General features: G+C 44.6%; 1 long non-coding RNA gene across 5 annotated transcripts in view; it reads left to right on the top strand.

Moving 5' to 3' along the window:
* The first annotated feature begins 10,261 nt into the window (after nucleotides 1-10,261).
* LOC307181500 overlaps nucleotides 10,262-27,435 on the top strand; it is a 429,076-nt gene continuing 411,902 nt past the window's right edge. For all 5 annotated transcript variants that reach the window (XR_013826923.1, XR_013826924.1, XR_013826925.1 and 2 more), the window contains exon 1: nucleotides 10,262-10,392. This is a non-coding gene — a long non-coding RNA (uncharacterized lncRNA). The remainder of the gene's footprint in view (nucleotides 10,393-27,435) is intronic.

Here is a 27,435-nt window from a genome sequence, read left to right on the forward strand (position 1 = left end):
GGGGAGACTGTTAGTAAAGACGCTGGAGGGGTGAACCCGAGCACCAGGAGATGAGGAGATGAGATGCCTTTTCCAAACTCTTCCCGATCAGATGGTATACCATCCTCTGGGTGTGACAGACATGTTTTAGCAGTAGGAAGAGTCCCATTCATGTAAGGAGAACACCAGGGCTTTTTCAAAATCAGTGTCTCCCCGAAACCCAAACTGGGGAAGTTTTTAAGCTACGGCTACACATATGTTCATTAAGGGCCTTGGGAAGTAGGCAGAGTCCAAACTTTAGATGATTGAAGTCTTCAGGGTCAGAAGCACTCACCACCAGCTTCCCTTAGGCTACACTTTAACTGTCATTGATAGATGATGTCAATAAAAATATCTATTCTTTTTCAGATTATTTCCCCTTATAGGTTATTGCAAAATGTTGAGTGTAGTTCCCTGTGCTATACAGTAGTTCCTTGTTGATGATCTATTTTATACATAGCAGTGTGTATGTGTTCATTCCAAACTGTTAATTTATCCCTCCTCCCACCTTTCCCCTTTGGTAATAATAAATTATAAGATTTTATACTTCTCAGAAATGGGGGAGCTGAAAGAGAGGTATCATTTTCAATGGAAAAGCATTTAAAACAAGATTGAAGGTTTAACCAAGATTATTAGCTGTACATCCTTGGAAAGAAATCACTTCGTTTCTCTAATATTGACCTGACAAATAAGACAAACCTTTTCACTGAACTTGCTTATAAAAAGTGATGGAAATATCAAATGGAAGTGTTAAAAACATCTTATTTTACCCGAGCCTTATACACTGTTCTATGTTAACTACAGTTTGGCTCACACATCTGTTCATTGAGGTTACAATAGTCTCAATTTCTGTTACTGATCCTCCAGAGTGGACCCCAACAAGTGTCCCCCTGCCCAGTGTCATTGGGGCCAACAGATCGAGACTGAGTTTGGTTCACAAGCAAAGGAAACTTTATATTTTGATCAGAGAATGGAGAGGTGAGAGCATGCACTACCCCGTGGGCTGTGGGCTGGGCTGCTGTGTAGAGATCCTGTCAGAGTCAGTGGGAGGGAGGGAGGCGGCGGAGCTCTCGAGGGCCGGGTTGGCTGTAGCTCAGGCTCTATATCGTGGAGTCTGCACTGGGCCCCAGGAGCTGAGGTGTCGACCCAGCCATTCTGCACTAGGAAATCTGGTCTGAAGTGCCGGGTGTGGAACCTCTGCATGCGGGACCCTAGGAGCACGTGAAATTAGACAAAGCACAAAGGATAAAAAAGGTTAGACTTGACTTTATTGCCCAGATTCTATTTTTATCTCCCAGGGATTTTTAATGGGCTTTGCTGGGGACAAACCCCTCCTCTGCCTTTTGTCCCGTTCCTCATTCTTGGAGTGCTGAGGGTGCAGACCCTTCTTCTGTAACTGCTGAGTGCTGAGTTGGGAGCCCTCATACCCTGGGGCGAGGGTCAGAGCTTCTCCCCAGCAGCCTCCCGGTGACGTTGATTGTCCCCAGGACCCCTGCCTCCCTGCTCGTCCACCTGAGCACCAGCATTGGAAGTGTTATAGATTCTAATGACCTTTAAGGGTCCAGGAAAGAGATGTGCAGAGACGCTGTGGGGGCCGGTTTCACCCCGCCCCACATTTGTTCGGCCACCTTAGGCTGACCGTCTCTGCCAGCCTAGATGCTCTGACCAGTAGTCTGCGCTTTCTTCAGTTAGGCCCCTGAATTAACGTACAAACAGCACCAGGTGTCAGAGCCCTGCCCGCTCAACTCCCAGACAGTCCAGGGTCAGTGGTGACCAAGGACCATGATGGCTACTGAGTCAACAGCCTTTTGAAGTAAACAGGAGTCCAGCCGGTCTTATTGGCCACCATCATCACGGTGTCTGTAGGCTTTTCTATGGTGACAGTGTGGTATACTGTTCCCCCGCCAAGATTATTAGCTCCCCTCTGGGTGCAGTAAGTCCTGCAAGCAGTAGTCTACTCTTTTGGGACACACTCTTGTTGTTTTATGAGAGAAACTCCAGGTCAAGTGATGTTCACACGAGTCGTCATGGTGCCCTGTTGCCCCCGGTTATCTCTCTGGATGTTGGAGTTGGAGGGCCTCCTCACTCGAGGTCGGTGTGCCCACGGAGCGAACCCTGCAACTTCAGGGCATGGTTGGTGGTTAGGATCACCACGTGGGGTCCTTTTCCCTTAGGAGGGAGGTGGCCTTTTGGGCTGCTGATTTCCAGGTTTTTAGATACCGCCAGTATCTTGGCCAGATGTGGCAGTGGGCCAAGCCCCTTAGTGACCGTAGTTTATCCTACCTGGATGGCATTCTTGCATTGTTCCATTTCAAGTGGTCCCAGTTTTTGCACTAATTCTCCAATGGCGATTCACCTTTCACCGGGATTGTAAAGATCAAAGGGTTTAGCTAAATTAGGGAGTTCCAGGGCAAGGGTCTGAATTGACTGCTCTTTCCATTCTTGAAAGGCCACTTCTGGATTCTATTCAAAAGGATCATCATCTTTTCCTTTCAGTGTTTCATATAGAGGCCCAGCTAGTAGACTGTAGTTAGGGATCCAGAAGCAGCAAACCCTGGCCTCCCCAGGAACCCCTAAGCTGTCTTCTAGTTTTAGAAAGGGGTAAGGCTGAAAATGGTTTCTTCCCTTTCCTGGGATGGGCTTCTCTGACCTTCTGTGAGAATGAAGCCCAGGCAGGTCACCGCAGTCTGTGATATTTGAGCTTTTTCTTGGACAACTTCTATCCTTTATTGGCTTGGTAGTTCAGAGGCCTCCTTAGTAGGGCTGGTGATCAGAATGTCGTCTGCATATTGAAGGAGGGTTTCCTTTTCCAGAGGTAGAACTTTTAGGTCTTTAGCTAAGCTTTCCCCAAAGATGGTGTGGGAATTTTTGCACCCTTGGGGCCAGACGGCCCGGAAGTATTGTTTTAGTTGTATGTTGAGTCCTGCCACTCACAAGCCAAAATTTCTTGTGACTCTGGGACTAATGGAATACAAAAGAAGGCATCATTGAAGACTAATACAGAATACCATGTCCTGGTGGTTGGTAGAATGACCAGCAGGGTGTAGGAATTAGGAGCAACTGGAGGTATATCCTCGGTGGCTTCACTGACTGTCCTGACATCCTTTACCAGGTCCCCAGCAGCCCATGGGGCTCTCGTGGTCAGACCAATCCCAGAATATGGAGCTCACCTGGGCAGGTACCCCACCCCCACCCCAGCCCACGGGGCTCTCGTGGTCAGGCCCCTCCCAGGATACAGAGCTACCCTTGCAGGTACCGTGGCAGGGCTGGGCACACAGGAACCGTGCACATAGCCCTCATTGCAGAGCACCCCCAGCTCACCTGTCGCTCAGAGCTGACACAGAGCACCTCAGAGCAGGACTTGAACTAACAAACAGCAGCTGCGACAGGTCTGTGACCCTGGGCATCACTCCGTGAGGCCTCCCTCCACCTGGTCTTCCAGAGACTTCCACTGCACCCGGGGCACCAGGCCTCTGTCTCCAACCACCACCCACCCCTCCTCTGCCTGACTCCTGGGTTCCTCTCATTAGGAGAGGGTTTTCTTGAAGTTGTCTCCCACTCATGGGCCAGATAAAATGATTAGAAAACAAGCCAAAGCTGCAGCCCCTTGTCTATCCTGACTCTCAGGAGCCCACACCTGTTCCTTGGACCTGGCCGGTTCAGCAAGTTCCATTTTCTGCAACTGTGAGCCCCTGAGGGGTGATGATTGGCTGACCTGGGCAGCCTTACCGTGCCGGCCAGCCCTCCCCAGGTGTGCCTGGGTTGAGATCAATATAAATACCACTCCAGGCAGCAAGAGCCCCTGCAGCCGTGCCTGACGCCATTTTCTCTGCCCTGTCAGCAGTCTCGGGGCTGGGCTGGTGGGAGGGAGTGAGAGGCCACGGCTTTGTGGGTGGCCCAGTGTGAGTGGGGCTCTGCTGGACTTTCTGCAGCAGTTGCCAGGCTGCCACCTGCTAAAGAAGAGGATGTGTCACCCATACCTGCTGCTGGAATTTCTCCCTGGGCAGAGGTGAGGAAGGAAAAAAGCAGTGGGGGCAGGGACAGGACGGGTATCTCAGGCAGGGAAATGGAAATCTTCCAGAAGAGCACCCAGGGCCAGGACCATCCTGGCTGGCCTGCAGGCACCAAGTCGGCCGGCATGCTGTCACTCGTGTGGCTCTATGGCCCTTCCTCTAGGCTTTCAAGTCCTTGTATATATTCAGGTGTTTTACCTGGGACGGGTGGGAATAGTTCAGCAGCAACTGGCCTGGGGCTCAGCTCACGTTTACTCACAGATGCCTCGGCACGGTGCCCCAGCTTTGCAATGAGGACGCTTGTTGCGTGGGGGCTGCTGGCTGAATGGGAGACGATTCCCCACCACTGACCAACTTCAGAATTGTTTACAACTGGAGCAAGTGCCCTGATACGGTTTTCCTCTGTGTAACTGGTGGGTTCTGTGTTTTTTTCTCTTTTTCGTTTTTGGTTCAAGGTAGATTTTATTCCTCTTTTTTGTATTTACAGATATAAGCATGGAAATAATTTATTCATATAAATACATGTATGTGCAGGGAATAATTGTTTTTTCTGTTTTATTTTTTAAATTTTATTTCTTTTTAATTTTGAATTTTATTTTATATTTTTATACAGCAGGTTCTTATTGGTTATCTATTTTATACATATAAATGTATACATGCCAATCCCAGTCTCTCAACTCCTCCCACCACCACCCCCCAACAGCTTTCCCCCCTTGTTGTCCATACGTTTGTTGTCTACATCTGTTGCTCTATTTATGCCTTGCAAAATGGTTAATCTGTACAGTTTTTCTAGGTTCCACATATATGCATGAATATACAAGATTTGTTTTTCTCTTTCTGACTTACTTCACTCTGTATGACAGTCTCTAGATCCATCGACGTCTCTACAAATGACCCAATTTCATTCCTTTTCATGGCTTAGTAATATTCCATTTTATATATGTACCACAGCTTTATGCATTCGTCTGTCTGTGGGCATTTAGGTTGCTTCCATTACCTCGATATTGTAAATAGTGATGCAATGAACATTGCAGTGAATGACTCTTTTTGATTTATGGTTTTGTCTGGGTATATGTCCAGTACTGGGATTGCTGTATCATATGGTAATTCTATTGTTAGTTTCTTAAGAAATTCCATATTGTTCTCCATAATGACTGTATCAATTTATATTCCCAACAATAGTGGAAGAGGGTTCCTTTTCTCCAGACCCTTTCCAGCATTTTTTGTTTGTAGATTTTCAATGATGCCTATTCTACCAGGTGTGAGGTGATACCTCATTGTTGAATCCATTTCGTTGAGCAAGGGGTAGCTCTTGTCTATTACATATTTGGCTTATGAAATGGTATCTGTGCTAATTTCAAACTCTGCTTTTATGCAGCACCCCAACTCACCTTCCCCCTTAAGCAGGCATAAGTTGGTTTTCTAAACTTGAGACCCTGTTCTGTTTTGTAATTCAGTTCATGTGTAGCCAAGTTCACATTCCGTGTATTAGTGATACCTTATGATGTTTCTTTTTCTGTGTGACTTATTTCACTTAGAATCATCGTGCCTCAATCCACTCATTATGCTGGTACGGGCCTGGTGACATAGATTTCATTGCTGAGTGGTATTCTGTTGTACAGAAGTACCGCAACTTCTTTATCCATTATTTGCTCTCTGGGATATTTAACTTGTGCCGGAGAAGAGATTCCTGTAAAAAGAGCCGTCCCAAATTTTGGGGTTGCTGTGTCTTTTTGATATTAATTTCCCTAAGCTATAGGACCATAAGTGGAAGTGCCCTAGGCTCTGTTGCTTTGTTTTTTAGATGTTTCAGGAAACACCATACACTTCTCCCGAGTGTCTGTTGGCAATTTACATCCCGCCCATCAGCATAACAAGGCTCCCAGTTCTCCATGGCCTGTCCTGCCTTTCTGGATTTTACACTTTATTCTGATGGCCCTTTTGACCGGGGGGAAGTGAGACTTCATTGTAGTGCAGATTTCCTTTGCAAGCTTGCTTGGTTGGCCAAAAAGGGCGTATGCGTTTTTTCCTGAATATATTCAGGAAAAAACGCATATGACCTTTTGGCAAAGTGCATCATTGTGGACGTTCTGCCTCTTTTCCTACGCTTTCAATGCAATTCCAGTCTACCTCCTGAAATCGGTATCCTGCAATTCTGCCCCGCTTTCAAGTCCTCTTGGCAGCCTTACTTCAGTATATTTTTGGACGATAGCTGTCATTTATAACTCTGCAGGTTTGTGAATTACAGAGCCCCTGAGCTCCTTTCTTCAACTCACTTTCTTGTGAGCTGGCCGCAACACTGCAGGATGACTTCAGGCCCTAATCTGTTTCCGCCACGGCACGCTGAGCCTTTGGTTAATTCCTCTTCCTAGTGGGAAATGAGAGTTAAATTTGCCCATCCAGACACCTCCAGCTAGTCTTTCATTGGTTCTCGCTATTCCTGTTCATCTTCCACAGAAATTGCAAACTGGGCCAAACAGGAGGTTAAAGGCGCTGACTCTCCAAGTGGGGAGAGTGTTAGTAAAGCGTCTGGAATGTTGCACCCGAGTACCAGGGGAGGAAATCTGAGACATATTTGAACACGTCTCCCGTTCACATGGTTGATCATACTTGGGTTCCACATGCATCTTTTAGCTGAAGGAAGAATACCTTAAACCTGGGTAGTTGAAACCCGTGGAATGGGTACCATGCAATATGACTTCAAAGGGTCTTCATTTGCTCACGAACCTCTCCAATCCTATCACTGCTGCGTTTATGCCCCTGTACACATGCTTGATTCTCTTTTGGAGACATAGCAATCCATAGGTTTTAAGATACTTACTAGTCAGGTACATTCTTAGGCGTTTAATATGGGGTGTTGAGTCCATTTCGTTGAGCAAGGAGTAGCTCTTGTCTATTCCATATTTGGCTTAAGGAACTTTATCTGTGCTCATTTCAATCTCTGGTTTTATGCAGCACCCCAACTCACCTTTCCCCTTAAGCAAGCATAAGTTGGTTTTCTAAATTTGAGACCCTGTTCTGTTCTGTAATTCAGTTCCTGTGTAGCCAAGTTTCCATTCCGTGTATTACTGATATCTTATGATGTTTCTTTTTCTGTGTGACTTATTTCAGTTAGAATCATCGTACCTGAATCCACTCATTATGCTGCTACGGGCCTGATGACATAGATTTCATTGCTGAGTGATACTGCATTGTACTTAAGTACCACAAGTTCTTTATCCATTTTTCACTTTCTGTGATATTGAACTTGTACGGTAAACGAGGTTCTTGTAAACGGAGGCGTCCCAAACTTTGGGGTGGCTGTGTCTTTTTGATTTTAATTTCCCTAAGCTATAGGACCATAAGTGGAAGTGCCCTAGGCTCTGTTGCTTTGTTTTTTAGATGTTTCAGGAAACACCATACACTTCTCCAGAGTGTCTGTTGGCAATTTACATCCCGCCCATCAGCATAACAAGGCTCCCAGTTCTCCATGGCCTGTCCTGCCTTTCTGGATTTTACACTTTTTTCAGATGGCCCTTTTGACTGGGGGGAAGTGAGACTTCATTGTAGTGCAGATTTCCTTTGCAAGCTTGCTTGGTTGGCCAAAAAGGGCGTATGCGTTTTTTCCTGAATATATTCAGGAAAAAACGCATACGCCCTTTTTGGCCAAGTGCATCATTGTGGACGTTCTGCCTCTTTTCCTATGCTTTCAATGCAATTCCAGTCTACCTCCTGAAATCGGTTTCCTGCAATTCTGCTCCGCTTTCAAGTCCTCTTGGCAGCCTTACTTCAGTCTATTTTTGGACGATAGCTGTCATTTATAACTCTGCAGGTTTGTGAATTACAGTGCCCCTGAGCTCCTTTCTTCAACTCGCTTTCTTTTGAGCTGGCCGCAACACCGCAGGATGGCTTCAGGCCCTAATCTGGTTCCGGTACGGCACGCTGAGCCTTTGGTTATTTCCTCTCCCTGGTGGGAAATGAGAGTTAAATTTGCCCGTCCAGACACCTCCAGCTAGCCTCTCATTGGTTCTCGCTATTCCTGTTCATCTTCCGCAGAAATTGCAAACTGTGCCAAACAGGAGGTTAAAGGCGCTGACTCTCCAAGTGGGGAGAGTGTTAGTAAAGCGTCTGGAATGTTGCACCCGAGTACCAGGGGAGGAAAACTGAGACATATTTGAACACGTCTCCCAATCACATGGTTGATCATACTCTAGGTTCCACATGCATGTTTTAGCTGAAGGAAGAATACCTAAAACCTGGGTAGTTGAAACCCGTGTAATGGGTACCATGCAATATGACTTCAAAGGGTCTTCATTTGCTCACCGAACCTCTCCAATCCTATCACTGCTGCATTTATGCCCCTGTACACATGCTTGATTCTCCTTCGGAGACATAGCAATCCATAGGTTTTAAGATACTTACTAGTCAGGTACATTCTTAGGCGTTTAATATGCGGTGTTGAGTCCATTTCGTTGAGCAAGGAGTAGCTCTTGTCTATTCCATATTTGGCTTAAGGAACTTTATCTGTGCTCATTTCAATCTCTGGTTTTATGCAGCACCCCAACTCACCTTTCCCCTTAAGCAAGCATAAGTTGGTTTTCTAAATTTGAGACCCTGTTCTGTTCTGTAATTCAGTTCCTGTGTAGCCAAGTTTCCATTCCGTGTATTACTGATATCTTATGATGTTTCTTTTTCTGTGTGACTTATTTCAGTTAGAATCATCATACCTGAATCCACTCATTGTGATGCTAAGGGCCTGATGACATAGATTTCATTGCTGAGTGATATTGCTTTGTAAGTGAATACCACAACTTCTTTATCCATTTTTCACTTTCTGCGATGTTGAACTTGTACTGTAAACGAGGTTCTTGTAAACAGAGCCGTTCCAAACTTTGGGGTGGCTGTGTCTTTTTGATTTTAATTTCCCTAAGCTATAGGACCATAAGTGGAAGTGCCCTAGGTTCTGTTGCTTTGTTTTTTAGATGTTTCAGGAAACACCATACACTTCTACCGAGTGGTTGTTGGCAATTTACATCCCGCCCATCAGCATAACAAGGCTCCCAGTTCTCCATGGCCTGTCCTGACTTTCTGGATTTTACACTTTTTTCAGATGGCCCTTTTGACCAGGGGGAAGTGAGACTTCATTGTAGTGCAGATTTCCTTTGCAAGCTTGCTTGGTTGGCCAAAAAGGGCGTATGCGTTTTTTCCTGAATATATTCAGGAAAAAACGCATATGCCCTTTTTGGCCAAGTGCATCATTGAGGACCTTAGGCCTCTTTTCCTATGCTTTCAATGCAATTCCAGTCTACCTCCTGAAATCAGTTTCCTGCAATTGTGCCCTGCTTTCAAGTCCTCTTGGCAGCCTTACTTCAGTCTATTTTTGGACGATAGTTGTCATTTATAACTCTGCAGGTTTGTGAATTACAGTGCCCCTGAGCTCCTTTCTTCAACTCGCTTTCTTGTGAGCTGGCCGCAACACCGCAGGATGGCTTCAGGCCCTAATCTGGTTCCGGCACGGCACCCTGAGCCTTTGGTTAATTCCTCTTCCTGGTGGGAAATGAGAGTTAAATTTGCCCGTACAGACACCTCCAGCTAGTCTCTCATTGGTTCTCGCTATTCCTGTTCATCTTCCGCAGAAATTGCAAACTGGGTCAAACAGGAGGTTAAAGGGACTGACTCTCCAAGTCGGGAGAGTGTTAGTAAAGCGTCTGGAATATTGCACCCGAGTACCAGGGTACGAAAACTGAGACATATTTGAACACGTCTCCCGTTCACATGGTTGATCATACTCTAGGTTCCACATGCATGTTTTAGCTGAAGGAAGAATACCTTAAACCTGGGTAGTTGAAACCCGTGTAATGGGTACCCTGCAATATGACTTCAAAGGGTCTTCATTTGCTCACTGAACATCTCCAATCCTATCACTGCTGCGTTTATGCCCCTGTACACATGCTTGATTCTCTTTCGGAGACATAGCAATCCATAGGTTTTAAGATACTTACTAGTCAGGTACATTCTTAGGCGTTTAATATGCGGTGTTGAGTCCATTTCGTTGAGCAAGGAGTAGCTCTTGTCTATTCCATATTTGGCTTAAGGAACTTTATCTGTGCTCATTTCAATCTCTGGTTTTATGCAGCACCCCAACTCGCCTTTCCCCTTAAGCAAGCATAAGTTGGTTTTCTAAATTTGAGACCCTGTTCTCTTCTGTAATTCAGTTCCTGTGTAGCCAAGTTTACATTCCGTGTATTAGTGATATCTTATGATGTTTCTTTTTCTGTGTGACTTATTTCAGTTAGAATCATCGTACCTGAATCCACTCATTATGCTGCTACGGGCCTGATGACATAGATTTCATTGCTGAGTGATACTGCATTGTACTTAAGTACCACAAGTTCTTTATCCATTTTTCACTTTCTGTGATATTGAACTTGTACGGTAAACAAGGTTCTTGTAAACGGAGGCGTCCCAAACTTTGGGGTGGCTGTGTCTTTTTGATTTTAATTTCCCTAAGCTATAGGACCATAAGTGGAAGTGCCCTAGGCTCTGTTGCTTTGTTTTTTAGATGTTTCAGGAAACACCATACACTTCTCCAGAGTGTCTGTTGGCAATTTACATCCCGCCCATCAGCATAACAAGGCTCCCAGTTCTCCATGGCCTGTCCTGCCTTTCTGGATTTTACACTTTTTTCAGATGGCCCTTTTGACCGGGGGGAAGTGAGACTTCATTGTAGTGCAGATTTCCTTTGCAAGCTTGCTTGGTTGGCCAAAAAGGGCGTATGCGTTTTTTCCTGAATATATTCAGGAAAAAACGCATACGCCCTTTTTGGCCAAGTGCATCATTGTGGACGTTCTGCCTCTTTTCCTATGCTTTCAATGCAATTCCAGTCTATCTCCTGAAATCGGTTTCCTGCAATTCTGCCCCGCTTTCAAGTCCTCTTGGCAGCCTTACTTCAGTCTATTTCTGGACGATAGCTGTCATTTATAACTCTGCAGGTTTGTGAATTACAGTGCCCCTGAGCTCCTTTCTTCAACTCGCTTTCTTGTGACCTGGCTGCAACACCGCAGGATGGCTTCAGGCCCTAATCTGGTTCCGGCACGGCACGCTGAGCCTTTGGTTATTTCCTCTTCCTGGTGGGAAATGAGAGTTAAATTTGCCCGTCCAGACACCTCCAGCTAGTCTCTCATTGGTTCTCGCTATTCCTGTTCATCTTCCGCAGAAATTGCAAACTGGGCCAAACAGGAAGTTAAAGGCGCTGACTCTCCAAGTGGGGAGAGTGTTAGTAAAGCGTCTGGAATGTTGCACCCGAGTACCAGGGTAGGAAAACTGAGACATATTTGAACACGTCTCCCGTTCACATGGTTGATCATACTTGGGTTCCACATGCATGTTTTAGCTGAAGGAAGAATACCTTAAACCTGGAGAGTTAAGACCCGTGTAATGGGTACCATGCAATATGACTTCAAAGGGTCTTCATTTTCTCACCGAACCTCTCCAATCCTATCACTGCTGCGTTTATGACCCTGTACACATGCTTGATTCTCTTTCGGAGACATAGCAATCCATAGGTTTTAAGATACTTACTAGTCAGGTACATTCTTAGGCGTTTAATATGCGGTGTTGAGTCCATTTCGTTGAGCAAGGAGTAGCTCTTGTCTATTCCATATTTGGCTTAAGGAACTTTATCTGTGCTCATTTCAATCTCTGGTTTTATGCAGCACCCCAACTCACCTTTACCCTTAAGCAAGCATAAGTTGGTTTTCTAAATTTGAGACCCTGTTCTGTTCTGTAATTCAGTTCCTGTGTAGCCAAGTTTCCATTCCGTGTATTACTGATATCTTATGATGTTTCTTTTTCTGTGTGACTTATTTCAGTTAGAATCATCATACCTGAATCCACTCATTGTGCTGCTAAGGGCCTGATGACATAGATTTCATTGCTGAGTGATATTGCTTTGTAAGTGAATACCACAACTTCTTTATCCATTTTTCACTTTCTGCGATGTTGAACTTGTACTGTAAACGAGGTTCTTGTAAACAGAGCCATTCCAAACTTTGGGGTGGCTGTGTCTTTTTGATTTTAATTTCCCTAAGCTATAGGACCATAAGTGGAAGTGCCCTAGGCTCTGTTGCTTTGTTTTTTAGATGTTTCAGGAAACACCATACACTTCTCCCGAGTGGTTGTTGGCAATTTACATCCCGCCCATCAGCATAACAAGGCTCCCAGTTCTCCATGGCCTGTCCTGCCTTTCTGGATTTTACACTTTTTTCAGATGGCCCTTTTGACCGGGGGGAAGTGAGACTTCATTGTAGTGCAGATTTCCTTTGCAAGCTTGCTTGGTTGGCCAAAAAGGGCGTATGCGTTTTTTCCTGAATATATTCAGGAAAAAACGCATACGCCCTTTTTGGCCAAGTGCATCATTGTGGACGTTCTGCCTCTTTTCCTATGCTTTCAATGCAATTCCAGTCTACCTCCTGAAATCGGTTTCCTGCAATTCTGCCCCGCTTTCAAGTCCTCTTGGCAGCCTTACTTCAGTCTATTTTTGGACGATAGCTGTCATTTATAACTCTGCAGGTTTGTGAATTACAGTGCCCCTGAGCTCCTTTCTTCAACTCGCTTTCTTGTGACCTGGCCGCAACACTGCAGGATGGCTTCAGGCCCTAATCTGGTTCCGGCCCGGCATGCTGAGCCTTTGGTTAATTCCTCTTCCTGGTGGGAAATGAGAGTTAAATTTGCCCGTCCAGACACCTCCAGCTAGCCTCTCATTGGTTCTCGCTATTCCTGTTCATCTTCCGCAGAAATTGCAAACTGGGCCAAACAGGAGGTTAAAGGGACTGACTGTCCAAGTCGGGAGAGTGTTAGTAAAGCGTCTGGAATGTTGCACTCGAGTACCAGGGTAGGAAAACTGAGACATATTTGAACACGTCTCCCGTTCACATGGTTGATCATACTCTGGGTTCCACATGCATGTTTTAGCTGAAGGAAGAATACCTAAAACCTGGGTAGTTGAAACCCGTGGAATGGTTACCATACAATATGACTTCAAAGGGTCTTCATTTGCTCACCGAACATCTCCAATCCTATCACTGCTGCGTTTATGCCCCTGTACACATGCTTGATTCTCTTTCGGAGACATAGCAATCCATAGGTTTTAAGATACTTACTAGTCAGGTACACTCTTAGGCGTTTAATATGCGGTGTTGAGTCCATTTCGTTGAGCAAGGAGTAGCTCTTGTCTATTCCATATTTGGCTTAAGGAACTTTATCTGTGCTCATTTCAATCTCTGGTTTTATGCAGCACCCCAACTCACCTTTCCCCTTAAGCAAGCATAAGTTGGTTTTCTAAATTTGAGACCCTGTTCTGTTCTGTAATTCAGTTCCTGTGTAGCCAAGTTTCCATTCCGTGTATTACTGATATCTTATGATGTTTCTTTTTCTGTGTGACTTATTTCAGTTAGAATCATCGTACCTGAATCCACTCATGATGCTGCTACGGGCCTGATGACATAGATTTCATTGCTGAGTGATACTGCATTGTACATAAGTACCACAAGTTCTTTATCCATTTTTCACTTTCTGTGATATTGAACTTGTACGGTAAACGAGGTTCTTGTAAACAGAGGCATCCCAAACTTTGGGGTGGCTGTGTCTTTTTGATTTTAATTTCCCTCAGCTATAGGACCATAAGTGGAAGTGCCCTAGGCTCTGTTGTTTTGTTTTTTAGATGTTTCAGGAAACACCATACACTTCTCCCGAGTGTCTGTTGGCAATTTACATCCCGCCCATCAGCATAACAAGGCTCCCAGTTCTCCATGGCCTGTCCTGCCTTTCTGGATTTTACACTTTTTTCAGATGGCCCTTTTGACCGGGGGGAAGTGAGACTTCATTGTAGTGCAGATTTCCTTTGCAAGTTTGCTTGGTTGGCCAAAAAGGGCGTATGCGTTTTTTCCTGAATATATTCAGGAAAAAACGCATACGCCCTTTTTGGCCAAGTGCATCATTGTGGACATTCTGCCTCTTTTCCTGTGCTTTCAATGCAATTCCAGTCTACCTCCTGAAATCGGTTCCCTGCAATTCTGCCCCGCTTTCAAGTCCTCTTGGCAGCCTTACTTCAGTCTATTTTTGGACGATAGCTGTCATTTATAACTCTGCAGTTTTGTGAATTACAGTGCCCCTGAGCTCCTTTCTTCAACTCGCTTTCTTGTGACCTGGCTGCAACACCGCAGGATGGCTACAGGCCCTAATCTGGTTCCGGCACGGCACGCTGAGCCTTTGGTTATTTCCTCTTCCTGGTGGGAAATGAGAGTTAAATTTGCCCGTCCAGACACCTCCAGCTAGTCTCTCATTGGTTCTCGCTATTCCTGTTCATCTTCCGCAGGAATTGCAAACTGGGTCAAACAGGAGGTTAAAGGCGTTGACTCTCCAAGTGGGGAGAGTGTTAGTAAAGCGTCTGGAATGTTGCACCCGAGTACCAGGGGAGGAAAACTGAGACATATTTGAACACGTCTCCCGTTCACATGGTTGATCATACTTGGGTTCCACATGCATGTTTTAGCTGAAGGAAGAATACCTTAAACCTGGAGAGTTAAGACCTGTGTAATGGGAACCATGCAATATGACTTCAAAGGGTCTTCATTTGCTCACCGAACCTCTCCAATCCTATCACTGCTGCGTTTATGCCCCTGTACACATGCTTGATTCTCTTTCGGAGACATAGCAATCCATAGGTTTTAAGATACTTACTAGTCAGGTACATTCTTAGGCGTTTAATATGCGGTGTTGAGTCCATTTCGTTGAGCAAGGAGTAGCTCTTGTCTATTCCATATTTGGCTTAAGGAACTTTATCTGTGCTCATTTCGATCTCTGGTTTTATGCAGCACCCCAACTCACCTTTCCCCTTAAGCAAGCATAAGTTGGTTTTCTAAATTTGAGACCCTGTTCTGTTCTGTAATTCAGTTCCTGTGTAGCCAAGTTTACATTCCGTGTATTAGTGATATCTTATGATGTTTCTTTTTCTGTGTGACTTATTTCAGTTAGAATCATTGTACCTGAATCCACTCATTATGCTGCTACGGGCCTGATGACATAGATTTCATTGCTGAGTGATACTGCATTGTACGTAAGTACCAAAAGTTCTTTATCCATTTTTCACTTTCTGTGATATTGAACTTGTACGGTAAACGAGGTTCTTGTAATCGGAGGCGTCCGAAACTTTGGGGTGGCTGTGTCTTTTTGATTTTAATTTCCCTAAGCTATAGGACCATAAGTGGAAGTGCCCTAGGCTCTGTTGCTTTGTTTTTTAGATGTTTCAGGAAACACCATACACTTCTCCCGAGTGGTTGTTGGCAATTTACATCCCGCCCATCAGCATAACAAGGCTCCCAGTTCTCCATGGCCTGTCCTGCCTTTCTGGATTTTACACTTTTTTCAGATGGCCCTTTTGACCGGGGGGAAGTGAGACTTCATTGTAGTGCAGATTTCCTTTGCAAGTTTGCTTGGTTGGCCAAAAAGGGCGTATGCGTTTTTTCCTGAATATATTCAGGAAAAAACGCATACGCCCTTTTTGGCCAAGTGCATCATTGTGGACGTTCTGCCTCTTTTCCTGTGCTTTCAATGCAATTCCAGTCTACCTCCTGAAATCGGTTCCCTGCAATTCTGCCCCGCTTTCAAGTCCTCTTGGCAGCCTTACTTCAGTCTATTTTTGGACGATAGCTGTCATTTATAACTCTGCAGGTTTGTGAATTACAGTGCCCCTGAGCTCCTTTCTTCAACTCGCTTTCTTGTGACCTGGCTGCAACACCGCAGGATGGCTACAGACCCTAATCTGGTCCCGGCACGGCACGCTGAGCCTTTGGTTATTTCCTCTTCCTGGTGGGAAATGAGAGTTAAATTTACCCGTCCAGACACCTCCAGCTAGTCTCTCATTGGTTCTCGCTATTCCTGTTCATCTTCCGCAGGAATTGCAAACTGGGCCAAACAGGAGGTTAAAGGCGTTGACTCTCCAAGTGGGGAGAGTGTTAGTAAAGCGTCTGGAATGTTGCACCCGAGTACCAGGGGAGGAAAACTGAGACATATTTGAACACGTCTCCCGTTCACATGGTTGATCATACTTGGGTTCCACATGCATGTTTTAGCTGAAGGAAGAATACCTTAAACCTGGAGAGTTAAGACCCGTGTAATGGGTACCATGCAGTATGACTTCAAAGGGTCTTCATTTGCTCACCGAACCTCTCCAATCCTATCACTGCTGCGTTTATGCCCCTGTACACATGCTTGATTCTCTTTCAGAGACATAGCAATCCATAGGTTTTAAGATACTTACTAGTCAGGTACATTCTTAGGCGTTTAATATGGGGTGTTGAGTCCATTTCGTTGAGCAAGGAGTAGCTCTTGTCTATTCCATATTTGGCTTAAGGAACTTTATCTGTGCTCATTTCAATCTCTGGTTTTATGCAGCACCCCAACTCACCTTTCCCCTTAAGCAAGCATAAGTTGGTTTTCTAAATTTGAGACCCTGTTCTGTTCTGCAATTCAGTTCCTGTGTAGCCAAGTTTACATTCCGTGTATTACTGATATCTTATGATGTTTCTTTTTCTGTGTGACTTATTTCAGTTAGAATCATCATACCTGAATCCACTCATTGTGCTGCTAAGGGCCTGATGACACAGATTTCATTGTTGAGTGATATTGCTTTGTAAGTAAATACCACAACTTCTTTATCCATTTTTCACTTTCTGTGATGTTGAACTTGTACTGTAAACGATGTTCTTGTAAACAGAGCCCTTCCAAACTTTGGGGTGGCTGTGTCTTTTTGATTTTAATTTCCCTAAGTTATAGGACCATAAGTGGAAGTGCCCTAGGTTCTGTTGCTTTGTTTTTTAGATGTTTCAGGAAACACCATACACTTCTCCCCAGTGTCTGTTGGCAATTTGCATCCCGCCCATCATCATAACAAGGCTCCCAGTTCTCCATGGCCTGTCCTGCCTTTCTGGATTTTACACTTTTTTCAGATGGCCCTTTTGACCGGGGGAAAGTGAGACTTCATTGTAGTGCAGATTTCCTTTGCAAGCTTGCTTGGTTGGCCAAAAAGGGCGTATGCGTTTTTTCCTGAATATATTCAGGAAAAAACGCATACGCCCTTTTTGGCCAAGTGCATCATTGTGGACGTTCTGCCTCTTTTCCTATGCTTTCAATGCAATTCCAGTCTACCTCCTGAAATCGGTTTCCTGCAATTCTGCCCCACCTTCAAGTCCTCTTGGCAGCCTTACTTCAGTCTATTTTTGGACGATAGCTGTCATTTATAACTCTGCAGGTTTGTGAATTACAGTGCCCCTGAGCTCCTTTCTTCAACTCGCTTTCTTTTGAGCTGGCCGCAACACCGCAGGATGGCTTCAGGCCCTAATCTGGTTCCGGTACGGCACACTGAGCCTTTGGTTATTTCCTCTTCCTGGTGGGAAATGAGAGTTAAATTTGCCCATCCAGACACCTCCAGCTAGCATCTCATTGGTTCTCGCTATTCCTGTTCATCTTCCGCAGAAATTGCAAACTGTGCCAAACAGGAGGTTAAAGGCGCTGACTCTCCAAGTGGGGAGAGTGTTAGTAAAGCGTCTGGAATGTTGCACCCGAGTACCAGGGGAGGAAAACTGAGACATATTTGAACACGTCTCCCGATCACATGGTTGATCATACTCTGGGTTCCACATGCATGTTTTAGCTGAAGGAAGAATACCTAAAACCTGGGTAGTTGAAACCCGTGGAATGGGTACAATGCAATATGACTTCAAAGGGTCTTCATTTGCTCACCGAACCTCTCCAATCCTATCACTGCTGCGTTTATGCCCCTGTACACATGCTTGATTCTCTTTCGGAGACATAGCAATCCATAGGTTTTAAGATACTTACTAGTCAGGTACATTCTTAGGCGTTTAATATGCGGTGTTGAGTCCATTTCATTGAGCAAGGAGTAGCTCTTGTGTATTCCATATTTGGCTTAAGGAACTTTATCTGTGCTCATTTCAATCTCTGGTTTTATGCAGCAACCCAACTCACCTTTCCCCTTAAGCAAGCATAAGTTGGTTTTCTAAATTTGAGAACCTGTTCTGTTTTGGAATTCAGTTCCTGTGTAGCCAAGTTTACATTCCGTATATTAGTGATATCTTATGATGTTTCTTTTTCTGTGTGACTTATTTCAGTTAGAATCATCGTACCTGAATCTACTCATTATGCTGCTACGGGCCTGATGACATAGATTTCATTGCTGAGTGATACTGCATTGTACGTAAATACCACAACTTCTTTATCCATTTTTCACTTTCTGTGATATTGAACTTGTACGGTTAACGAGGTTCTTGTAAACAGAGGCGTCCCAAACTTTGGGGTGGCTGTGTCTTTTTGATTTTAATTTCCCTAAGCTATAGGACCATAAGTGGAAGTGCCCTAGGCTCTGTTGCTTTGTTTTTTAGATGTTTCAGGAAACACCATACACTTCTCCCGAGTGTCTGTTGGCAATTTACATCCCGCCCATCAGCATAACAAGGCTCCCAGTTCTCCATGGCCTGTCCTGCCTTTCTGGATTTTACACTTTTTTCAGATGGCACTTTTGACCGGGGTGAAGTGAGACTTCATTGTAGTGCAGATTTCCTTTGCAAGTTTGCTTGGTTGGCCAAAAAGGGCGTATGCGTTTTTTCCTGAATATATTCAGGAAAAAACGCATACGCCCTTTTTGGCCAAGTGCATCATTGTGGACGTTCTGCCTCTTTTCCTATGCTTTCTATGCAATTCCAGTCTACCTCCTGAAATCGGTTTCCTGCAATTCTGCCCCGCTTTCAAGTCCTCTTGGCAGCCTTACTTCAGTCTATTTTTGGACGATAGCTGTCATTTATAACTCTGCAGGTTTGTGAATTACAGTGCCCCTGAGCTCCTTTCTTCAACTCGCTTTCTTTTGAGCTGGCCGCAACACCGCAGGATGTCTTCAGGCCCTAATCTGGTTCTGGCATGGCACGCTGAGCCTTTGGTTAATTCCTCTTCCTGGTGGGAAATGAGAGTTAAATTTGCCCATCCTGACACCTCCAGCTAGTCTCTCATTGGTTCTCGCTATTCCTGTTCATCTTCCACAGAAATTGCAAACTGGGCCAAACAGGAGGTTAAAGGGACTGACTCGCCAAGTGGGGAGAGTGTTAGTAAAGCGTCTGGAATGTTGCACCCTAGTACCAGGGTACGAAAACTGAGACATATTTGAACACGTCTCCCGATCACATGGTTGATCATACTGTAGGTTCCATATGCATGTTTTAGCTGAAGGAAGAATACCTTAAACCTGGGTAGTTGAAACCCGTGTAATGGGTACCATGCAATATGACTTCAAAGGGTCTTCATTTGCTCACGAACCTCTCCAATCCTATCACTGCTGCGTTTATGCCCCTGTACACATGCTTGATTCTCTTTCGGAGACATAGCAATCCATAGGTTTTAAGATACTTACTAGTCAGGTACATTCTTAGGCGTTTAATATGCGGTGTTGAGTCCATTTCGTTGAGCAAGGAGTAGCTCTTGTCTATTCCATATTTGGCTTAAGGAAATTTATCTGTGCTCATTTCAATCTCTGGTTTTATGTAGCACCCCAACTCACCTTTCCCCTTAAGCAAGCATAAGTTGGTTTTCTAAATTTGAGACCCTGTTCTGTTCTGTAATTCAGTTCCTGTGTAGCCAAGTTTACATTCCGTGTATTACTGATATCTTATGATGTTTCTTTTTCTGTGTGACTTATTTCAGTTAGAATCATCATACCTGAATCCACTCATTGTGCTGCTAAGGGCCTGATGTACATAGATTTCATTGCTGAGTGATATTGCTTTGTTAGTGAACACCACAACTTCTTTATCCATTTTTCACTTTCTGCGATGTTGAACTTGTACTGTAAACGAGGTTCTTGTAAACAGAGCCATTCCAAACTTTGGGGTGGCTGTGTCTTTTTGATTTTAATTTCCCTAAGCTATAGGACCATAAGTGGCAGTGCCCTAGGCTCTGTTGCTTTGTTTTTTAGATGTTTCAGGAAACACCATACACTTCTCCCGAGTGGTTGTTGGCAATTTACATCCCGCCCATCAGCATAACAAGGCTCCCAGTTCTCCATGGCCTGTCCTGCCTTTCTGGATTTTACACTTTTTTCAGATGGCCCTTTTGACCGGGGGGAAGTGAGACTTCATTGTAGTGCAGATTTCCTTTGCAAGCTTGCTTGGTTGGCCAAAAAGGGCGTATGCGTTTTTTCCTGAATATATTCAGGAAAAAACGCATACGCCCTTTTTGGCCAAGTGCATCATTGTGGACGTTCTGCCTCTTTTCCTATGCTTTCAATGCAATTCCAGTCTACCTCCTGAAATCGGTTTCCTGCAATTCTGCCCCGCTTTCAAGTCCTCTTGTCAGCCTTACTTCAGTCTATTTTTGGACGATAGCTGTCATTTATAACTCTGCAGGTTTGTGAATTACAGTGCCCCTGAGCTCCTTTCTTCAACTCGCTTTCTTGTGACCTGGCCGCAACACCGCAGGATGGCTTCAGGCCCTAATCTGGTTCCGGCCCGGCATGCTGAGCCTTTGGTTAATTCCTCTTCCTGGTGGGAAATGAGAGTTAAATTTGCCCGTCCAGACACCTGCAGCTAGCCTCTCATTGGTTCTCGCTATGCCTGTTCATCTTCCGCAGAAATTGCAAACTGGGCCAAACAGGAGGTTAAAGGGACTGACTCTCCAAGTGGGGAGAGTGTTAGTAAAACGTCTGGAATGTTGCACCCGAGTACCAGGGGAGGAAAACTGTGACATATTTGAACACGTCTCCCGTTCACATGGTTGATCATACTTGGGTTCCACATGCATGTTTTAGCTGAAGGAAGAATACCTTAAACCTGGAGAGTTAAGACCCGTGTAATGGGTACCATGCAATATGACTTCAAAGGTCTTCATTTGCTCACGAACCTCTCCAATCCTATCACTGCTGCGTTTATGCCCTTGTACACATGCTTGATTCTCTTTCGGAGACATAGCAATCCATAGGTTTTAAGATACTTACTAGTCAGGTACATTCTTAGGCGTTTAATATGCGGTGTTGAGTCCATTTCGTTGAGCAAGGAGTAGCTCTTGTCTATTCCATATTTGGCTTAAGGAACTTTATCTGTGCTCATTTCAATCTCTGGTTTTATGCAGCACCCCAACTCACCTTTACCCTTAAGCAAGCATAAGTTGGTTTTCTAAATTTGAGACCCTGTTCTGTTCTGCAATTCAGTTCCTGTGTAGCCAAGTTTACATTCCGTGTATTACTGATATCTTATGATGTTTCTTTTTCTGTGTGACTTATTTCAGTTAGAATCATCATACCTGAATCCACTCATTGTGCTGCTAAGGGCCTGATGACATAGATTTCATTGCTGAGTGATATTGCTTTGTAAGTAAATACCACAACTTCTTTATCCATTTTTCACTTTCTGCGATGTTGAACTTGTACTGTAAACGAGGTTCTTGTAAACAGAGGCGTCCCAAACTTTGGGGTGGCTGTGTCTTTTTTATTTTAATTTCCCTAAGCTATAGGACCATAAGTGGCAGTGCCCTAGGCTCTGTTGCTTTGTTTTTTAGATGTTTCAGGAAACACCATACACTTCTCCTGAGTGTCTGTTGGTAATTTACATCCCGCCCATCAGCATAACAAGGCTCCCAGTTGTCCATGGCCTGTCCTGCCTTTCTGGATTTTACACTTTTTTCAGATGGCCCTTTTGACCGGGGGGAAGTGAGACTTCATTGTAGTGCAGATTTACTTTGCAAGCTTGCTTGGTTGGCCAAAAAGGGCGTATGCGTTTTTTCCTGAATATATTCAGGAAAAAACGCATACGCCCTTTTTGGCCAAGTGCATCATTGTGGACGTTCGGCCTCTTTTCCTATGCTTTCAATGCAATTCCAGTCTACCTCCTGAAATCGGTTTCCTGCAATTCTGCCCCGCTTTCAAGTCTTCTTGGCAGCCTTACTTCAGTCTATTTTTGGACGATAGCTGTCATTTATAACTCTGCAGGTTTGTGAATTACAGTGCCCCTGAGCTCCTTTCTTCAACTGGCTTTCTTGTGACCTGGCCGCAACACCGCAGGATGGCTTCAGGCCCTAATCTGGTTCCGGCACGGCACGCTGAGCCTCTGGTTATTTCCTCTTCTGGTGGGAAATGAGAGTTATATTTGCCCGTCCAGACACCTCCAGCTAGTCTCTCATTGGTTCTCGCTATTCCTGTTCATCTTCCGCAGAAATTGCAAACTGGGCCAAACAGGAGGTTAAAGGGACTGACTCTCCAAGTCGGGACAGTGTTAGTAAAGCGTCTGGAATGTTGCACCCGAGTACCAGGGGAAGAAAACTGAGACATATTTGAACACGTCTCCCGTTCACATGGTTGATCATACTTGGGTTCCACATGCATGTTTTAGCTGAAGGAAGAATACCTTAAACCTGGAGAGTTGAGACCCGTGTAATGGGTACCATGCAATATGACTTCAAAGGGTCTTCATTTGCTCACCGAACCTCTCCAATCCTATCACTGCTGCGTTTATGCCCCTGTACACATGCTTGATTCTCTTTCGGAGACATAACAATCCATAGGTTTTAAGATACTTACAAGTCAGGTACATTCTTAGGCGTTTAATACGCGGTGTTGAGTCCATTTCGTTGAGCAAGGAGTAGCTCTTGTCTATTCCATATTTGGCTTAAGGAACTTTATCTGTGCTCATTTCAATCTCTGGTTTTATGCAGCACCCCAACTCACCTTTACCCTTAAGCAAGCATAAGTTGTTTTTCTAAATTTGAGACACTGTTCTGTTCTGTAATTCAGTTCCTGTGTAGCCAACTTTACATTCCGTGTATTACTGATATCTTATGATGTTTCTTTTTCTGTGTGACTTATTTCAGTTAGAATCATCGTACCTGAATCCACTCATTATGCTGCTACGGGCCTGATGACATAGATTTCATTGCTGAGTGATACTGCATTGTACGTAAGTACCCCAAGTTCTTTATCCATTTTTCACTTTCTGCGATGTTGAACTTGTACTGAAAACGAGGTTCTTGTAAACAGAGGCGTCCCAAACTTTGGGGTGGCTGTGTCTTTTTGATTTTAATTTCCCTAAGCTATAGGACCATAAGTGGCAGTGCCCTAGGCTCTGTTGCTTTGTTTTTTAGATGTTTCAGGAAACACCATACACTTCTCCCGAGTGTCTGTTGGCAATTTACATCCCGCCCATCAGCATAACAAGGCTCCCAGTTCTCCATGGCCTGTCCTGCCTTTCTGGATTTTACACTTTTTTCAGATGGCCCTTTTGACCGGGGGGAAGTGAGACTTCATTGTAGTGCAGATTTCCTTTGCAAGCTTGCTTGGTTGGCCAAAAAGGGCGTATGCATTTTTTCCTGAATATATTCAGGAAAAAACGCATACGCCCTTTTTGGCCAAGTGCATCATTGTGGACGTTCTGCCTCTTTTCCTATGCTTTCAATGCAATTCCAGTCTACCTCCTGAAATCGGTTTCCTGCAATTCTGCCCCACTTTCAACTCCTCTTGGCAGCCTTACTTCAGTCTATTTTTGGACGATAGCTGTCATTTATAACTCTGCAGGTTTGTGAATTACAGTGCCCCTGAGCTCCTTTCTTCAACTCGCTTTCTTTTGAGCTGGCCGCAACACCGCAGGATGGCTTCAGGCCCTAATCTGGTTCCGGCACGGCACGCTGAGCCTTTGGTTAATTCCTCTTCCTGGTGGGAAATGAGAGTTAAATTTGCCCGTCCAGACACCTCCAGCTAGCCTCTCATTGGTTCTCGCTATTCCTGTTCATCTTCCACAGAAATTGCAAACTGGGCCAAACAGGAGGTTAAAGGGACTGACTCGCCAAGTGGGGAGAGTGTTAGTAAAGCGTCTGGAATGTTGCACCCTAGTACCAGGGTACGAAAACTGAGACATATTTGAACACGTCTCCCGATCACATGGTTGATCATACTGTAGGTTCCATATGCATGTTTTAGCTGAAGGAAGAATACCTTAAACCTGGGTAGTTGAAACCCGTGTAATGGGTACCATGCAATATGACTTCAAAGGGTCTTCATTTGCTCACGAACCTCTCCAATCCTATCACTGCTGCGTTTATGCCCCTGTACACATGCTTGATTCTCTTTCGGAGACATAGCAATCCATAGGTTTTAAGATACTTACTAGTCAGGTACATTCTTAGGCGTTTAATATGCGGTGTTGAGTCCATTTCGTTGAGCAAGGAGTAGCTCTTGTCTATTCCATATTTGGCTTAAGGAAATTTATCTGTGCTCATTTCAATCTCTGGTTTTATGTAGCACCCCAACTCACCTTTCCCCTTAAGCAAGCATAAGTTGGTTTTCTAAATTTGAGACCCTGTTCTGTTCTGTAATTCAGTTCCTGTGTAGCCAAGTTTACATTCCGTGTATTACTGATATCTTATGATGTTTCTTTTTCTGTGTGACTTATTTCAGTTAGAATCATCATACCTGAATCCACTCATTGTGCTGCTAAGGGCCTGATGTACATAGATTTCATTGCTGAGTGATATTGCTTTGTTAGTGAACACCACAACTTCTTTATCCATTTTTCACTTTCTGCGATGTTGAACTTGTACTGTAAACGAGGTTCTTGTAAACAGAGCCATTCCAAACTTTGGGGTGGCTGTGTCTTTTTGATTTTAATTTCCCTAAGCTATAGGACCATAAGTGGCAGTGCCCTAGGCTCTGTTGCTTTGTTTTTTAGATGTTTCAGGAAACACCATACACTTCTCCCGAGTGGTTGTTGGCAATTTACATCCCGCCCATCAGCATAACAAGGCTCCCAGTTCTCCATGGCCTGTCCTGCCTTTCTGGATTTTACACTTTTTTCAGATGGCCCTTTTGACCGGGGGGAAGTGAGACTTCATTGTAGTGCAGATTTCCTTTGCAAGCTTGCTTGGTTGGCCAAAAAGGGCGTATGCGTTTTTTCCTGAATATATTCAGGAAAAAACGCATACGCCCTTTTTGGCCAAGTGCATCATTGTGGACGTTCTGCCTCTTTTCCTATGCTTTCAATGCAATTCCAGTCTACCTCCTGAAATCGGTTTCCTGCAATTCTGCCCCGCTTTCAAGTCCTCTTGGCAGCCTTACTTCAGTCTATTTTTGGACGATAGCTGTCATTTATAACTCTGCAGGTTTGTGAATTACAGTGCCCCTGAGCTCCTTTCTTCAACTCGCTTTCTTGTGACCTGGCCGCAACACCGCAGGATGGCTTCAGGCCCTAATCTGGTTCCGGCCCGGCATGCTGAGCCTTTGGTTAATTCCTCTTCCTGGTGGGAAATGAGAGTTAAATTTGCCCGTCCAGACACCTGCAGCTAGCCTCTCATTGGTTCTCGCTATGCCTGTTCATCTTCCGCAGAAATTGCAAACTGGGCCAAACAGGAGGTTAAAGGGACTGACTCTCCAAGTGGGGAGAGTGTTAGTAAAACGTCTGGAATGTTGCACCCGAGTACCAGGGGAGGAAAACTGTGACATATTTGAACACGTCTCCCGTTCACATGGTTGATCATACTTGGGTTCCACATGCATGTTTTAGCTGAAGGAAGAATACCTTAAACCTGGAGAGTTAAGACCCGTGTAATGGGTACCATGCAATATGACTTCAAAGGTCTTCATTTGCTCACGAACCTCTCCAATCCTATCACTGCTGCGTTTATGCCCTTGTACACATGCTTGATTCTCTTTCGGAGACATAGCAATCCATAGGTTTTAAGATACTTACTAGTCAGGTACATTCTTAGGCGTTTAATATGCGGTGTTGAGTCCATTTCGTTGAGCAAGGAGTAGCTCTTGTCTATTCCATATTTGGCTTAAGGAACTTTATCTGTGCTCATTTCAATCTCTGGTTTTATGCAGCACCCCAACTCACCTTTACCCTTAAGCAAGCATAAGTTGGTTTTCTAAATTTGAGACCCTGTTCTGTTCTGCAATTCAGTTCCTGTGTAGCCAAGTTTACATTCCGTGTATTACTGATATCTTATGATGTTTCTTTTTCTGTGTGACTTATTTCAGTTAGAATCATCATACCTGAATCCACTCATTGTGCTGCTAAGGGCCTGATGACATAGATTTCATTGCTGAGTGATATTGCTTTGTAAGTAAATACCACAACTTCTTTATCCATTTTTCACTTTCTGCGATGTTGAACTTGTACTGTAAACGAGGTTCTTGTAAACAGAGGCGTCCCAAACTTTGGGGTGGCTGTGTCTTTTTTATTTTAATTTCCCTAAGCTATAGGACCATAAGTGGCAGTGCCCTAGGCTCTGTTGCTTTGTTTTTTAGATGTTTCAGGAAACACCATACACTTCTCCTGAGTGTCTGTTGGTAATTTACATCCCGCCCATCAGCATAACAAGGCTCCCAGTTGTCCATGGCCTGTCCTGCCTTTCTGGATTTTACACTTTTTTCAGATGGCCCTTTTGACCGGGGGGAAGTGAGACTTCATTGTAGTGCAGATTTACTTTGCAAGCTTGCTTGGTTGGCCAAAAAGGGCGTATGCGTTTTTTCCTGAATATATTCAGGAAAAAACGCATACGCCCTTTTTGGCCAAGTGCATCATTGTGGACGTTCGGCCTCTTTTCCTATGCTTTCAATGCAATTCCAGTCTACCTCCTGAAATCGGTTTCCTGCAATTCTGCCCCGCTTTCAAGTCTTCTTGGCAGCCTTACTTCAGTCTATTTTTGGACGATAGCTGTCATTTATAACTCTGCAGGTTTGTGAATTACAGTGCCCCTGAGCTCCTTTCTTCAACTGGCTTTCTTGTGACCTGGCCGCAACACCGCAGGATGGCTTCAGGCCCTAATCTGGTTCCGGCACGGCACGCTGAGCCTCTGGTTATTTCCTCTTCTGGTGGGAAATGAGAGTTATATTTGCCCGTCCAGACACCTCCAGCTAGTCTCTCATTGGTTCTCGCTATTCCTGTTCATCTTCCGCAGAAATTGCAAACTGGGCCAAACAGGAGGTTAAAGGGACTGACTCTCCAAGTCGGGACAGTGTTAGTAAAGCGTCTGGAATGTTGCACCCGAGTACCAGGGGAAGAAAACTGAGACATATTTGAACACGTCTCCCGTTCACATGGTTGATCATACTTGGGTTCCACATGCATGTTTTAGCTGAAGGAAGAATACCTTAAACCTGGAGAGTTGAGACCCGTGTAATGGGTACCATGCAATATGACTTCAAAGGGTCTTCATTTGCTCACCGAACCTCTCCAATCCTATCACTGCTGCGTTTATGCCCCTGTACACATGCTTGATTCTCTTTCGGAGACATAACAATCCATAGGTTTTAAGATACTTACAAGTCAGGTACATTCTTAGGCGTTTAATACGCGGTGTTGAGTCCATTTCGTTGAGC

Source organism: Stenella coeruleoalba (assembly GCF_951394435.1).
Source record: "Stenella coeruleoalba genome assembly, contig: scaffold_68, whole genome shotgun sequence".
NCBI lineage: Eukaryota > Metazoa > Chordata > Mammalia > Artiodactyla > Delphinidae > Stenella > Stenella coeruleoalba.